The sequence below is a fragment of the Diaphorina citri genome, unplaced genomic scaffold (genome assembly GCF_000475195.1).
Source record: "Diaphorina citri unplaced genomic scaffold, Diaci psyllid genome assembly version 1.1 scaffold192, whole genome shotgun sequence".
NCBI classification, from domain to species: Eukaryota; Metazoa; Arthropoda; class Insecta; order Hemiptera; family Psyllidae; genus Diaphorina; species Diaphorina citri.
Window position 1 is genome coordinate 46,638 of NW_007377629.1, and position 17,064 is coordinate 63,701.

Sequence of the window (17,064 nt, forward strand, 5' to 3'; positions counted from 1 at the left end):
CTATGCATACGTTGTTATGATATAATACCATACATATTTTCTACTGGTTTGAAAATAACGTACTTCAAATTTCAAGTCCACAGGTATTTTATTTTTCTTCTAGAAGAAACGCAGGATCTCGCTGTTATTTGACCTTTAATTTATGACTATTCAGTGCAGGTAACCAAATCCTTTCTAGAATGATCTCCTGAGTCCACAAGACGTCTTCGAGATTTTTCTTTTCACTTTTGAACAGAAATTTTAAATCTTTATACAGTGTGGCCTGGGATTGAAACCACGTGGTTAGTTTTCTAATAGAAAGGACTGATCCAAAATTAAATGTCATCTAATAAAGTTGGCGTCAACCACAAGGCGTGAATAACAACTGAGCGACAACACAGACTAAATAATTTAAACCTAATTTTACTATTGCCTTAAAGGCTGTTAGAGAGCATTTGAAAAATTTCAAATGGTCAAACTCTTGCCTCCTCATATTATCTAGGTAGTTAAGCAGGAGTCTGGCACATAAAACCCAAAAAAATCATGTTTCAAACACTTTCGAAGATGTCCGATAAAATAGCAATTTAGATTAGGTTAAAATAGCAATTTCTTAGTTAACTTTTCGGTTCTTTTCTGGTTAAATTTTAGACTAAAAAAGATAGTCAACCTACAAAAACTTGAAAAAAATGTTAAACCCGAAATTTTAAACATAAAACCGAACGCATAATGTTTGACTGTCAGAAGATGAGAAAGGTCAAGTTTAAGATCTTGTTCTTGATTTTGAAAGAATATCTTGAAGTAGAGGAAATAGCAATTTCTTAGTTAACTTTTCGGTTCTTTCCTGGTTAAATTTTAGACTAAAAAAGATAGATAGTCAACCTACAAAAAATTGAAAAAAATGTTAAACCCGAAATTTTAAACATAAAATCGAACGCATAATGTTTGACTGTCAGAAGATGAGAAAGGTCAAGTTTAAGATCTTGTTCTTGATTTTGAAAGAATATCTTGAAGTAGAGAAATGGTGGGTTGTAAGGCAATTGACCCATGGGAAGTCCCTAGTAAAGTACTTAGATACAGAGTAGTCTACCTGCCGTATAGGATGGCAGGAAGGTAGTTATTTTGAATATTTCAAAATACTTTCTTTTTGGACCTGACTCGAACCCAAAACATCCAGTTTGCTAAGGAGCCACTTGCTACCGCACCTCGTGGTGGTTACCAATTTTATTTATTTCAGGGTTTCCTAGGATTCCTTTGAATGACCATATTTATCTAGTCTGCGAGAGATCCTTGTAATTTATTTTGCTACATTTTAATTCCAAATGCTGTCTCCGACATTTTTCCACCGCATTAAAGGTGTACATACTGGGATTAGCAGATAGACCAAAAGCCGAGGAACCTACATTTCTACCTAATCTACTCAATCGGACTTACAGCTCAGAAAACAATCCAATGTTAGAAAATTGGCCATCCACTTAAGAGCAACTTTCAGCCTATAGTTGAGGTAATCGATGCATTTAATACCAACTTATTATGCAAGTTCTTAATCTATTCATAAGATACGAGTATTACAACACAAAGAAATAATAGTATTGAAAATGTTCCCTCGTATGGTAACGTCATTTAAATTAAAATGTCACATAGAACCAAAAAGGCGAACAGTGAGACGTGATGAAATGCTGAGCTCTGATGTGAAATACATGAGTACCAGTTTGTACAATCCCTACATTTTCCCATAGTAAATAGTAGGTACAAATAAGTGGAACTTCCATAACTTGGTTCCTGTGAAGACCGGTTTAAGAGATTTTTCCACTCAAATGCTGATTTTCATCGGATGATCTCCGTCAAGTGATACCATGTACCTACATTGTTAAGATTGGAAATATAACAAAGAAGTTTAGTAGCGTTCAGAGCACAGAGTATCAATGATAAGTGATTAGATATAGTGCGTTTTTCATTCGCATATCTAATGTTAGGAGTGTATAACAAAATTCGGGACTTTTGGCACATTCACTAATACTCTCTGTTTTTCTTTCGGCTCTCTCTGTTTCTCTCTCCCTCAACATAACATCAATCGGTGGCAGTCTTTCTGGATTAAATAATAGCTGATCTCGATAATATAATTATTTTAATTTAAATGACGTTACCATACGAGGGAACATTTTCAATACTATTATTTCTTTGTGTTGTAATACTCGTATCTTATGAATAGATCAAGAACTTGCCGAGTCTCATAACTCTGTTCAAAGAAATAACTATATTATACGTCCAGAAACCTAATTAATCAGACCAATTGATACTGATTAGTGGGTCCAGAAATCCCAGGATGTTTCTCATTAGGAGTTTCCTCATGTCATGTAATGTAATTTTTTCTTAGTGGAAAGATTTTATAGCGTATAGATATAATTTTTGATCCAATATTTTAGTCTAGGTATTCTGAAAAACCCGTAGCACCAGATTTCAGAAGAGGAGGAAGAAGACGACAAAAAATGTGATTAGTAATTAGAGACTTAAGTACCAGAAGTTTGTTTAGTAGGAAGGAAGGATAGTGTTGTAAGTTGTACAACTTAGAAGGAAGGGACAGACCACACTTTGTTTTTCAAAGTTCTTGAAAATTCCATATAGGTATGTTAGGTAAGTACTTGTAAATGTAACATCCAATTCTTTTATATCTACTGGTTGGACACAGGAAATTACTTAATGTGTCTGAGTGTCTCCTACTCCTGTGCTATGATTTATAAGAAATAGATTAGTCCAAATTCTATTAGGTAAGTACTTGTAAATGTAACATCCAATTCTTTTATATCTGCTGGTTGGACACAGGAAATTACTTAATGTGTCTGAGTGTCTCCTACTCCTGTGCTATGATTTATAAGAAATAGATTAGTCCAAATTCTAGGCAATGTACCTACAATAGGTCGGGCAAAGTCTACACAATTAGTCCATTATCATATTTTTAAATTTGAGATTTACGCTTCACTGGTTTAATTAAAATTTTCGGTGAACTTACCTTACGACTCGTAAAAATTCGGTAGACAGCAGACATCATTAAAAATAGGGAATTAAAAACCACAACAGGTAATTAAAAACCATGCAGTTAAAAAAAGCCTATTTTTCATAAATAACAATGAAAACTAGATTAGACTAGACATTACACTATTTCGGTGAGCCTGGTTGAATGAATGAATTCTTTTGCCAAGAAAATTGCACCTCACATAACTTCTTCTGTCGGTCGTGTCAGATCAAAAGAAGTAGAAGAAGTGGAAAAAAATGCCATAAAATTTAATCATCGCTCACGCATTCATTATTTGACATCTTTACAATACTCAAACATGCCTGGACAGCTTTATGATGTCTCAATGGAAGAAAAGGCATATTTCTAGTCAGGAGGAAATTATGGCTATTGTTGTTTATCTTGAAATATAAAATACCTACATAATTCCACTTGCATTTTCAGGAGAGGCACTAAAGATTCTGTCAGAAAAATCCAAGTAATTTTATTTTATTATGGATACCGAGATGTAATTATTAAATCATTAGCATTACCATTGTATTATTATTAGTGGAGATGCCAACATTACCTCATTCTAGAAGTGTACTAGGATCGACAATTCCAGAACCATGTAGATTGCGTAGATAATGATTTGTTATTGTATCGGTGTAATCAACTCACTTCTAGACAGTTTTCCAGACTGAACAATATGTTTGCCTATAGGCAAATTAGAAATAGAAATATCTACATGAACATAGCGTTACGTAAAGTTATCGGTATACCTACATCCTCAGAGCTGTAATTTTAAACTATGATTTTCTTCTTATTCAATTATTTCTTGTGGTTATTTTTGTAACTACGATGCGCTATTTAGATGGGTAGGTAATGTATAAATTATTCGGCTTTAATTATTCATGTTCGTGTTCTTTAGTGGTATTCCACATAGGTATATTATCTTTTTGTCCAAACAACAAGTTCCATAAAATTCTAGAATCTGGAAATTCTAGAAATTTTAAAGAAAATAAAGTATAGGTAATAATCAGGCAAGTAGGTACATATTTTATTGAAAATAAACCATTCCTAATAACATATCTCGAAATCGAAGAGAAGGAAGACAGGATAGGAGAAAGCCAGCCGTTCCGAGAACAAACCTTAGGTATTCTTTCAGGATAAAATCTGGCCCAGGCCAGGAATCAAACCCGCGACCTAGCACCTAGGTAGTGCTTACAAAGCAGACGTAGTTACTACCCTCCAAGATAAATAGGCTGGCTAGAATTGAATATTTCTTCTTTATAATTTGACCTTATGTTTTGTGCTTGGCTTGGTTCTTGCAAGATATGCTAGGTCCTGGAGGGTAGAGGTTTAATTGTTTTCATTTCCTTAAGCAGGTTCTGTTTTCTGCACTTGGCAGATGTTCACTTCACAGTAGGTAACTCTTTATCAAGGTAAGCAGGTAGGTAATAAGAAAATACATGTCCTTCTACAAAGATACAGGACACTGAAGTAAATATATAGTAGGTACTTACACATTACACAACTACACGTCTGAAACTTGGACTTTGTATTGTGCCTGTTGGATGTGTGATTTCATTGTTGTGGCTTCTAAAGTCTAAATTTAAACCTTGTCTTCATATCTGAGCCTCAAGAGATTTGAGTGATGACTTTTTTTTTTTTTTTTTTTTTTTTTTTTAACAACAAGTCCATAAAATTCTAGAATCTGGAAATACTAGAAATTTTAAAGAAAATAAAGTATAGGTAATAATCAGGCAAGTAGGTACATATTTTATTGAAAATAAACCATTCCTAATAACATATACATGTTATCCAGGAAACTTTGAGCTTTTGTCACTCTCTTCATTCAGTTCATTTCAAACGAATCAATTTCAATTATTTCAGTAAATTTGAACATTATTTTCTCAAAATAACCGAACATAGTACTAGTACACATTTATAAAATCCGTTCATTGAAGGGCTTTGCGCAAAACAAGGAACGGGAAAGAATGTCTGCAACAAGGAAGGTTGGTATACAGCTTTTAAAATGTGGATAATGATTCCAATGACCGGTTGGGGTATCTGAACCGTAGACACGTCGCGAAATAAATATGATTGTATCTAGATATTAGCCTAACCTTGTTGCAAATTTCTTCTTCCACACGTGGTGTTATTATAACGGCGAGTGAAATTATTGAGCCTCTAACACCGGGGGGCTTGAATCAGAGATTATATACAATAATTTGTACCGAAGTAGCTGGTGCGCAGGCAAGATAGTTAAAATGATAAGAAATTACGGATATCTTACATGAAATTCATCACATCGACTAAAATTTGAGATAGGTACCATTGTTAGATCAATGATTGATTGTATTTTTGGTACATTAGAAAAAAGATACTACATTAATAACATAATTTCCAAGACTTCTATTAATGAAGATTCAGGTACAAAACAGAGGGCTTCAATCAGATAAGAGATAAGAAGTACAAAATGTACTCTAACAAGAAATCAAATTTGGATTGTCATTCCAAGTGAGTATTGTAAATGTTACCAGTAGGCAAATGATTGACAATTGGATGAAATCTCGTGTGTACGAGTAGTGTATGACTAACAAGTCACAGTACAGGAAAATATGGCTGCAATTTTGTGCTGTCCAATACCTTTAACCTGAGAGGTTACTCATGATCTCGTGAATTTACAATTAGAATCTATTGGATATCAACAATTTATTAGACTCATGCAGTCAATTAGTGGGATTATCCTGAAGATAAGCAACATATCAACACGTTTTCTACAGTGTGCAAAACGTTTTAAGCCTGATTCACACTATAGTGCCAGTCAAGGTCCAGTCACGGTCCGGTAACGGTCCGATCAAATGATTGTTGAAGGCAAGTAAAATCATACCTACATACCTAACACTTGTCTAATCAAGTGTCATTCAGGCCTCCAACATATCAAACTAAAGTACCTACATAATTCCTATCATACCTACATACCTAACACTTGTCTAATCAAGTGTCATTCAGGCCTCCAACATATCAAACTAAAGTACCTACATAATTGTTATGTGTAGGTATTTTGCTAAACCTCAAATTCTTAAATGTTTAAACATTAATATAATTACATATGTTTTATGTACTTATTAGTAGATAGTGCTGAGACACCTAATTAAAAAGAAGGTAAATAAATGAAACATTTTCACGTGTTAAACCACGTCCCGACATACTGAAATAAATAATTATGTATATTCTGCTAAAACTGGAAACCTTCTGATGATTTAATTCTATAAAATCCCATGACGCGTAAATTCATCTCAGATTACGCGTTTTTAATAAACACCGGCTATTATATGTCTAAGAAAATTCCATTAAATACCTCCCAATCCATTGATGGTACTAGGGAAAAATTGGTACTCGTTTACCAAATCTTGAGTCTCATTCTATTAATAAAAGTGCCTGGACAAAGTGAATTTTTGAAATTTGAAGATTTCTTTTGTAATGTAAAATGCCAAAAGTTCAAAACCGTTCAAGGTGACGCAATTAATTCACAAAGACAGTAATGTTCTAAATATTTTCCATATTGGCTATTTTTTATGCATTATTAGCACAAAACCCCAAATATTACGAAAAAGTCCATCAGAGACACATATTTGTTTTTATTTTGTCTCTAAAAGGGTTGGAGATCCAAAGATCATTCTTGTATTTGAAAAAATAAACTTCCGGATATTCTTTGAATATTTCTAAGGTGAAGTTTCGTCTGTGTTTCTGATGTTCAAATCTCTAGAATATTTTATTTGAATCAATTGGTTAGTTGTTTGAATAGTATTGAATAACAATTAATTCTCGACTCCTAAGAATGAGTCAGTCAGGCTTCCTCTACCTTTGTCATTTCATTGAAACTACACTATATTATCAGACATTCGTCCAGAGGAGACTTAGCCAGATTCCATTAGGTATTAAGTCTGCCTTAGATATGTTCTGATCCATTTGTGCATTTAGAATTGCAAGGAGCCAAGCCTCTAACTATACTTAACTGACTGACAAACAAAACTTACAAAATATCATGAATGCCAGAGATTTTCAGTTTTATCAATTCACTCATTCTCATTGAATACCTTATCTTAATACTCGTGTTAGTCGGTTCTCTTATATCGACAAGATAATTCTTTATATGATTGAAATAACTCAGTGCAATTTTATCTCTAGGCATAGATCGGAAAATAGAAAACAAGGTTCTCATATCGAAATAATTGTGTTTTGTTCAATAATAATTATGTATTAGATCAACACAAATTAATTACCTTCCAGGTATCAGCTGTTAGAAGCCTGCTTCCCCTGTGCAAGGAAAATCTCGACACTTTTCTTTACCTACTTCATGAAGGTTTGAATCATGTAGATACTTACTTCAGTATACTTAACTTACTAGAACTTGTGTTTTATAATGAGCCCACTTCTTTGTCACACAAGAAAACGTGGAAGTGTTTGTGCGTTATTCATTTAATTAGCATTAAATCGCTTTTCAGATAAAAAGACTGAATAAATAACTTTTATTAATAGGTAACTCATATAAGAATAGGTACCTTACTCACAAGTTCTTGCTGGTTTAAAAAAGAGATACAAAGTACCTAATTCGTTACTTAACTTACTGCTCATTTCACAGACCATGAGAGTCCTTGTCTTCTCCAACCAGCCTTCTCAAACCAATTTGTTACCTAAAGAAAAAGCAGCATCTTAGTATCCAAGTCCTCCAAGAGCTATAGAGGGTCGGAAAGACTTTTGAGTCATACTGTATGGAAGCTTCTAGAAATCCAGAGCGAATTCTGTTCCAATTTCTCAGCCAAGCAATCCTCTTTACTCTACTTCCGTGATAATGGTAAAAACCCAAACATGGGAAAAGACCAGACGTAGTCTACACTTCTTTGCGGAAAATGTAAACAAACAGAAAAAAATACACTAAAAAAATTCGTATAATATAGTTATTTCTTTGAACAGAGTTATGAGACTCAGAAAATCACAATAAAGTGATTTTCTCAAGTGACAAGGAAACGAATGAACGGGAAAATTATGACATTAAATTAATTCATCTACCTAGGTAGATAACTAATTAATTTTGTGCAGGTAAAATGTTGTACTTGGGTAGGTGGTATCTACTTCCTATCGGTGGTATTAGGAAGATAAAGGCTCAATTCAAAGAGTATGTAGGTAGTTGAAACAATCTCCATGACTTAGCAAAAGAGGCACTTGGTAATCCCTTAAAGTCCACAAAAGTTGAGAAAAAGCTCTGCTTTACCACAAAGAATTCTTTATTCGAGTTAGGTAGGTGGTATCTACTTCCTATCGGTGGTATTAGGAAGATAAAGGCTCAATTCAAAGAGTATGTAGGTATGTAGTTGAAACAATCTCCATGACCTAGCAAAAGAGGCACTTGGTAATCCCTTAAAGTCCACAAAAGTTGAGAAAAAGCTCTGCTTTACCACAAAGAATTCTTTATTCGAGTTTTGAATAAATATGTAGAAATATTCTCTAACAAACGGACTAGACTACAGGTCTGGTCTGTCTGTCAGAGAGCAGAGGGCATTAGAAATTGAAATCAAACATCAAGGAACTTTCAAACTAGAATTTAGTTAGCGGCAAGTGGGTATTAATTTTTGCTTTAGATATTTTTTTCTACATAATATTATTATCAATTAATTCTCTCACAATTTATTCTACCTGGGAGGAATTGAGGAGGTAGATTTTTAAAAATTTGCTTCTGTAGGTACGAGCGTATCTCCCTAAACGAAACCACAATCAAAACAGTCCTATGATAGACACGTTATTAAAAACAACCTTGAGGTCTGCATTTGATCTTTCCCATTTCATTTATTGAGTTTAAAATTTGGTACAAAAAATAGCCAAGTTATGCAAAAAAAANNTTTTTTTTCAGATATTGGTCTTTTTATTTTGATTAATTGTTACACAAAAAATATAGTCAATGCAGCTATAAAGAAAATAAAAGAGAAAAGGTTAGTATTCAACTAATAGGTAGGTATAAGAATTTAGTTTAATGTTTAGTTTTACCAGAACTCACTATTTATATCCCTACTTCTAATATCAATAAATTTGGCCTCTTATAATAGAAAAATCTTTTCAGATATTGGTCTTTTTATTTTGATTAATTGTTACACAAAAAATATAGTCAATGCAGCTATAAAGAAAATAAAAGAGAAAAGGTTAGTTGAATTATTTAATAGGTAATAAGAGTTCAGTTTAATGTTAGAGTTAGGTAATAAGAGTTCAGTTTAATGTTTAGTTTTACCAGAACTCACTATTTATATCCCTACTTCTAATATCAATAAATTTGGCCTCTTATAATAGAAAAATCTTCGTCCCCCTTTGGTTCACTTTGTATCCATCCACTTAAGAGCAACTTTCAGCCTAGTTGAGGTAATCGATGCATTTAATACCAACTTATTATGCAAGTTCTTGATCTATTCATAAGATACGAGTATTACAACACAAAGAAATAATAGTATTGAAAATGTTCCCTCGTATGGTAACGTCATTTAAATTAAAAACAACTAACCAATTGATTCAAATAAAATATTCTAGAGATTTGAACATCAGAAACACAGACGAAACTTCACCTTAGAAATATTCAAAGAATATCCGGAAGTTTATTTTTTCAAATACAAGAATATCACGTTTTATAGACTGATGTTTTATAGGAGATATTAGGTTTTACGTTACCTATACATAATGAATACTTTGGTGTTCTTTTATGCTAGCTTTTAACCCTTTCCGGATTGTGAAAATAGGAGGCTGAATTGTTAATAGAAATTTTGTTTTTTATTTTATTTTATTATTTTTTTTTTTTTTGTTTCTTGATAGTTCAAATAAAATTATATAGCAACTAAAGAAAAGTAAATAGGAGTTCAAAGCTAGAAATGATAATTATGCTCTTGTGGGTTAACTGATAAAATGTAGGTACCTACCTATAATTTCTGAACCCTTTGGTAAGTTTAGTGAATTTACTGGGTAGGTATTTCAAGAATCTGAAATATGAAGACAAAGATACTGCAAAACTCTAAAGACCAAGATTGGTACTGAATTTTTCAAAACACCCTGTACTTCACCTGTTGCTTGAGATTTTTTTTTTTTTTTTTCTAAAAGAAATACAAGAATGATCTTTGGATCTCCAACCCTTTTAGAGACAAAATAAAAACAAACATGTGTCTCTGATGGACTTTTTCGTAATATTTGGGGTTTTGTGCTAATAATGCATAAAAAATAGCCAATATGGAAAATATTTAGAACATTACTGTCTTTGTGAATTAATTGCGTCACCTTGAACGGTTTTGAACTTTTGGCATTTTACATTACAAAAGAAATCTTCAAATTTCAAAAATTCACTTTGTCCAGGCACTTTTATTAATAGAATGAGACTCAAGATTTGGTAAACGAGTACCTACATTACTGTCTTTGTGAATTAATTGCGTCACCTTGAACGGTTTTGAACTTTTGACATTTTAAAACAAAAGAAATCTTCAAATTTCAAAAATTCACTTTGTCCAGGCACTTTTATTAATAGAATGAGACTCAAGATTTGGTAAACGAGTACCAAAAAAGTTACGATCTATCGATTATTTCCCCAGTTCTTTTTTTTTAACACTCATTCTTTGATATAGGAAGGTAAATATTTTTTTATGAACCACCTATAGAAGCGTGGGTAATCATGATGTGTCAAAATTGAAATCTAAGTTCACCCTCAAAGTTATATCGAACAAATTAAGAATAGCTTAAATTCTTTTCAAAACAAACTATACTTAAATAAGCACCTATTTACGATCATGATATTACGATCTTGATAATGATGATGATGACTTTGGACACTTGAGCCCATCGCAATAGTTAGGGTTGACAAAGAGGCCAGAACTACGGTACCTCCAAAAAGGTATTGTATTCCGTCGTTCCTCAATTACCATTAGTATTCGTCAATCTCGGTACCATTCCTGTACTAACCTAAAGTTAACCCAACAATTTTCAATTTTTTCCTTGTTCAGGATGATTCTCATGAAAAATATAACTGTCCAAATGTATTTTTTTCGTAAAGATCGTCAAAAATAATAAATAATCCGAAATTAGTATTCGTCAATCTCGGTACCATTCCTGTACTAACCTAAAGTTAACCCAACAATTTTCAATTTTTTCCTTGTTCAGTTTTTTACACGAGTTCAAGAAACCAAACAACAAGGTACCAGTCAGTTGTAGGTATGCATGTTTGAAAAGAAATGGGTTTTAGCTCAAAAACTAAGGGAAAAAACATCAAACATGAAGACAAAGACGATGGGAAAATGGCGTAAAAGCCCCGCCCCTAATTACATCCAAGACCCGTTTTCAAAATGTTCCTTCTTTAAATAAATATTTAAATAATTAAAGTTTAAATGGAAGTTTCTCTCTGATTAAAGGAAAAAGAAGTACTTACTCTACCTACCGGAATACCTAGGTAATGATTTGTGTGTGTTTTTTTTTTTTTTTTTTGTCTGCACCTACACAAGGGACTTCTGTTTACTATCCATGAATGAAAACTTTCGTCTTAGTTGATTGAGGTACCAAAAAAAAACAAGATAACATTTTATATAAATATATAAAAAAGTAAAAAAGGAGGGGAATTTCCACAAATTCCGAGGACCACTTTCCAACTATTTTGGTACTTTTTTTTTAACTAGGATAGGTACTGTTAGACTTGATACCGGTTTTTGGAGTCACGTTCACATAAAAATGTGAGTTTTTTTTTTACAGCTGCATGACATGTACTTTTGAACCACTTAGGCCCACAACATGAGGCTAATTCAATGTCAATGATAAGGAGTACAATACAGCTGCATGACATGTACTTTTGAACCACTTAGGCCCACAACATGAGGCTAATTCAATGTCAATGATAAGGAGTACAATTTTCTCACGTAAACTTAGCCTACGTCCAATGATTCCTATGCACATACTACTGATAAAACCAGAATCTATTTCCTTGTATACACGTGTTTCAAAAGTCTCTTCAGGCTTATGAGTTTACATGGGCTTTTGTCAACAAAAAGTGAGAGAGTATCCATCTACTTTGGTCAATTGAGAAATGACAATGAATTTTTTTAGCATCACCAGATGAGCACATACTAAATCTATTGTAACAAATAATAATGTGCTTCCTAAATGTTCAATAATAAAATAAACATTTGAAAAGTGTAAATAGTTAGGTACTTAAAGGTTGGCTGTATTTTTTCTTCTCTTTTAATATAAAATACATGCACTGAAGAGTTAAAAAAAAGAAGGTAAGTAAATATTGAAATCGTTACCTTGATAAAAATTACTCATCCCGAAATATTGAACTCTGAAAGTCTAAAAATGAATTTCCTGAGAAATGTGTGAAATTTCATATCAATTCATTATCTTTGATAAAGTTCATTTCAAATTACTGATAATGCGTGCGTACGTGACGAACCTAATGCATAAGAAAGTGATCGATAAATTTTGGGGTGATTACATACCGAGTATGACCTACCAATTCCAAAATTATAGTCAATATTTATAGAATGTCTGTAATTTATTGATTTACACTGACGTAAGTAACACACATTTTATTTATCTATTATTCTATTTGACAGTATTTATTTTTATCATTATCGTTATGGTTACTAGTGGAATTTATCAAGGGAATTTTTACTAGTAACTAGGAGAAGGAACTCCTTTGAAATAGGTATGTAGTATCTTTTTTCTAATGTACCAAAAATACAATCAATCATTGATCTAACAATGGTACCTATCTCAAATTTTAGTCGATGTGATGAATTTCATGTTAAATTTTTGGGGTGATTACATACCGAGTATGACCTACCAATTCCAAAATTATAGTCAATATTTATAAAATGTCTGTAATTTATTGATTTACACTGACGTAAGTAACACACATTTTATTTATCTATTATTCCATTTGACAGTATTTATTTTTATCATTATCGTTATGGTTACTAGTGGAATTTATCAGGGAATTTTTACTAGTAACTAGGAGAAGGAACTCCTTTGAAATAGGTATGTAGTATCTTTTTTCTAATGTACCAAAAATACAATCAATCATTGATCTAACAATGGTACCTATCTCAAATTTTAGTCGATGTGATGAATTTCATGTAAGATATCCGTAATTTCTTATCATTTTAACTATCTTGCCTGCGTACCAGCTACTTCGGTACAAATTATTGTATATAATCTCTGATTCAAGCCCCCCGGTGTTGGAGGCTCAATAATTTCACTCGCCGTTATAATAACACCACGTGTGGAAGAAGAAATTTGCAACAAGGTTAGGCTAATATCTATACAATCATATTTATTTCGCGACGTGTCTACGGTTCAGATACCCCGAGCGGTCATTGGAATCATTATCCACATTTTAAAAGCTGTATACCAACCTTCCTTGTTGCAGACATTCTGACATTCTTTCCCGTTCCTTGTTTTGCGCAAAGCCCTTCAATGAACGGATTTTATAAATGTGTACTAGTACTATGTTCGGTTATTTTGAGAAAATAATGTTCAAATTTACTGAAATAATTGAAATTGATTCGTTTGAAATGAACTGAATGAAGAGAGTGACAAAAGCTCAAAGTTTCCTGGATAACATAAAACATATCAAAGTTTCCTGGATAACATATATTAAAACATCTTAAAATTTCCTAGACACATTAGAAATAGATACTGATTTCTATTGAGCTGTTTCAAATTAACAATCGGATTGTTTTTGAGTTTTTTGTTCTCTGAAAACCATAATAAGCTTATTATAGGCTCTAAAGTTTGTTCCTCCTCGGGCCTCGAAACCAAAATGTCACGCTACGTCTCACGTGATAAAATATAGGCGGATAAAAATATTTTTTGTTCTAATAACTTGTTCTCTGAAAACCATAATAAGCTTATTATAGGCTCTAAAGTTTTTTCCTCCTCGGGCCTCGAAACCAAAATGTCACGCTACGTCTCACGTGATAAAATATAGGCGGATAAAAATATTTTTTGTTCTAATAACATTAGGCAAACAGGATACCAGAGAACTTGTTCTTTCTAAATTAATTCACCAAAATTCTTGTTGTTAACTACAAAATTAGTTGATTTGCCAGAATAGATATAGGCTCAGTTTCATCGAGCTTTCATCTAAGCATCGGACTGTACTAGTGGACCTATGAAAGATATTCCAAGGACAAAATAAGGTTCTAAAATTGTCCTCTTGGTCTCACACACCAAATTCATCATCAGAATATTTTGATCGAAAGAAATATTAAAGATAATATAAAATACAGATCAATATGTATTTGAACTATTTCAAGCAAGATATTTCCTTATGGCAGATAGTTTTGGAATAGATACAATATTCTACATTATGACTTTATGAAATTCCACATAATACTGTCTACTAATGGGATAATGAAAATATATTGAAAAACAAAAATACCTACAATGAATTATTTCCCACGTACCTTCCTACGATGAAATGAAGCTACAGAAAAAGAGGCGATTTTTAGGAAGGAGGGAGGTAGATTTTGGTGATAAAAGTGAAGGTAATTTCTTTCAAATATGAAAAAAGTCAAATAAAAAGGGAAACTACTTACATTTTGATCTTTGCCGACGGTCTAGTCTTCCTCGAAATAGAAATCGACTGAATGTGTTGTCGGCATCTAAACTGGCGGGATTTTCAACGTTGGCACGGATTTGGTTTGGATCATTGGTGTTGACGGCGCTGTAGATGGTTTTCCCTCCGCGGGAAGCCACGATACCACAGACACTCCAGAAATCTTTCATTTTGGAAGAGTTTGAAAAAAAAACTGAATGTTCACTAGCAAGAAAATCGATTTGAACAGATATGAAATGTTGTTGATTTTCTAACTTTTAATTTTCTTCTTGAGATCGTTGTAAGACATATACATATCACAATCTTGCAAAAGAAGAAAGAGCAGTCTGGATAGCAACTTTTTTTTTTCAGATATTAGACCAAAAGCCGAGGAACCTACATTTCTACCTAATCTACTCAGTCGCACTTACAGCTCAGAAAACAATCCAATGTTAGAAAATTACTATTCAGATGAATATGTTGCACTTTTAAGAAAATTCAAACACCTTAACAATGACCGAAACTGGCTCTTATTTGTCTTCCACAGGATGATGTTATCATACTGTCCGAAACGTCAAACATAAGTAATGCGAATGTCAGAATTATTGTCTACATTATAAGCATAACATTTTGCTTTTAAATAAATTTGTTCATTTTCCTTTGTTTTCACAGGAAAATTGGAGTTCGCCAAAGGGGAAAGTGAAAATCCCAATATTAAAAAGTTCTGAAATACAGTTTTAATTTTTTGAACTTTTTGAAGAAACTTGAATAAAAACCTCAAGGATGTGAACCTTTAGTAAGAAAAAAAAGTCATAAAAATGCCATCAAAGGAAAAAAAGGCCAAACTCATGGATCCATTTCCTGTTCAATAAAATTGAGAAGAATATTATTAAAAAATACAAAAAAATATATTGTTTTAACCACTGAATAATAAAATAAAACTAAATAATAGGTACCTTTTTTGAAAAATAAATTCAATAAAGTCAGTTAAAATTATAACTCTTTTTTTTATAACTTGAAAAGATCGGTAAAAATATCGAGCGGAAAAAATATACTCGGTAGTAATTTTTTTCTTGAGAAGGAAAGAAAACTGCAATGACCATTCACAATGTAGAACTAAAGCTAACTCCAGTCTGATTTACATGGTATCAAAATCACACGTGTTTCCCCTCTCCAAAGTTTTCTTGATCAATACAATGATGAGTTAATTGTATTCTTAACTTTGTTGATGTACCTATTTGGTAATCCCATTGCTAATTAGTCAATTTTACCAATTATATTTTAAGTGCTTTCTTTCCTCCGTCACCGAGTGGATAATATACTAGGCTTGTATTCCGGAGGCAGGAGGTCTTGGGACTTGGATTCAATTTCCTACAGGCATTTTTGCTCTGTGCTTCAAGGGGTGCTTACAAATTCATTGGGAAGCTACTAAATTAGTGACCCTTGGCAGCATCACAAAAAGAAAAAAAAAGAAGGGCTTATCCTTAGTAGAGAGGGCTTTTATGTAATCCACTAAATCTGTGAACATACTCCAAGCTTCACCACAAACAATTTAGTAGGGCTTCTTTTCGATGAAAAGGCTTAGGCCTTTATGGCGACCCTATTTTGAGTAAGGTCCACAGGTCCTGGTATTTTGGCATTTTTGTCTGAAAAGTTGTAAGCGTTTTGATTAGGAAACCCCTTAGTAAAAACCTATCTTTAGCTTGCAAGGTTTTCCACTGACAAGGTCATGTGATGAACGTAAGAAATTATTGTTTTCTTACTTGGGTATTTGTTTGAGAGAAGAGTTAAAAGTTTAAAGGCCACATCAGCATTATAATCTTTTAGGTGTGAATAATGCTGAATATGAATATTATTGTAATCATAAATTAACTATTTTTAAAATTAATCATCATGATAAACTGTGGAATTATGTCAAGATCTCAATGCGCTCTTAAGACTTGAGATCCTGATACAATTCAAGCTTGGAAGGACGATGATCATCTCTTACTTACTAATTACATTTTACTGATCACCTTTGTGATAATTTTCACAATTTTTCATCAGTTTGAATCGGGTTTTAGATAACATAATAGGTGTTATTTACCTATCCACCATCTGATGTTGTACAAGTAAAATTAACTATGCCTATTAGGTAGATACCAATCCATCTTTAAAGCTACTTGTCACTGACACCGTATGTATTTAAGAAAATTAAGGTAACGGACGATTAGGTAAATAATAAGCTGGGTCCGTCCCTCCAAAAAAATTTTGTGCATATGGTCGCGCTTCGCGCCCCCTTAATTACGGTCGCGCTGCGCGCTCCTGGGGCTTCGCGCGGTTGTGCATACAGTCGCGCTTCGCGGGGTTGAAAAATTCCCCGAAGGACAGACCCAGCTTGTTATTATTATCATAATAATAAGGGAAGGACGGACTAAAAAAGGTGGCTGGGGGACGTTAAACAGGGAGTAGACCAGCTTAGTCTGGCTGGGGAACTTTA

The 17,064-nt window shown here is 32.9% G+C and overlaps 1 long non-coding RNA gene across 1 annotated transcript; it reads left to right on the forward strand.

Moving 5' to 3' along the window:
• Window positions 1–6,741: 6,741 nt before the first annotated feature.
• Window positions 6,742–7,913, forward strand: LOC113465978. Its single transcript, XR_003390538.1, has 2 exons — window positions 6,742–7,340; window positions 7,620–7,913. It is a non-coding gene; the product is annotated as an uncharacterized LOC113465978 (long non-coding RNA).
• The last annotated feature ends 9,151 nt before the right edge of the window (window positions 7,914–17,064 follow it).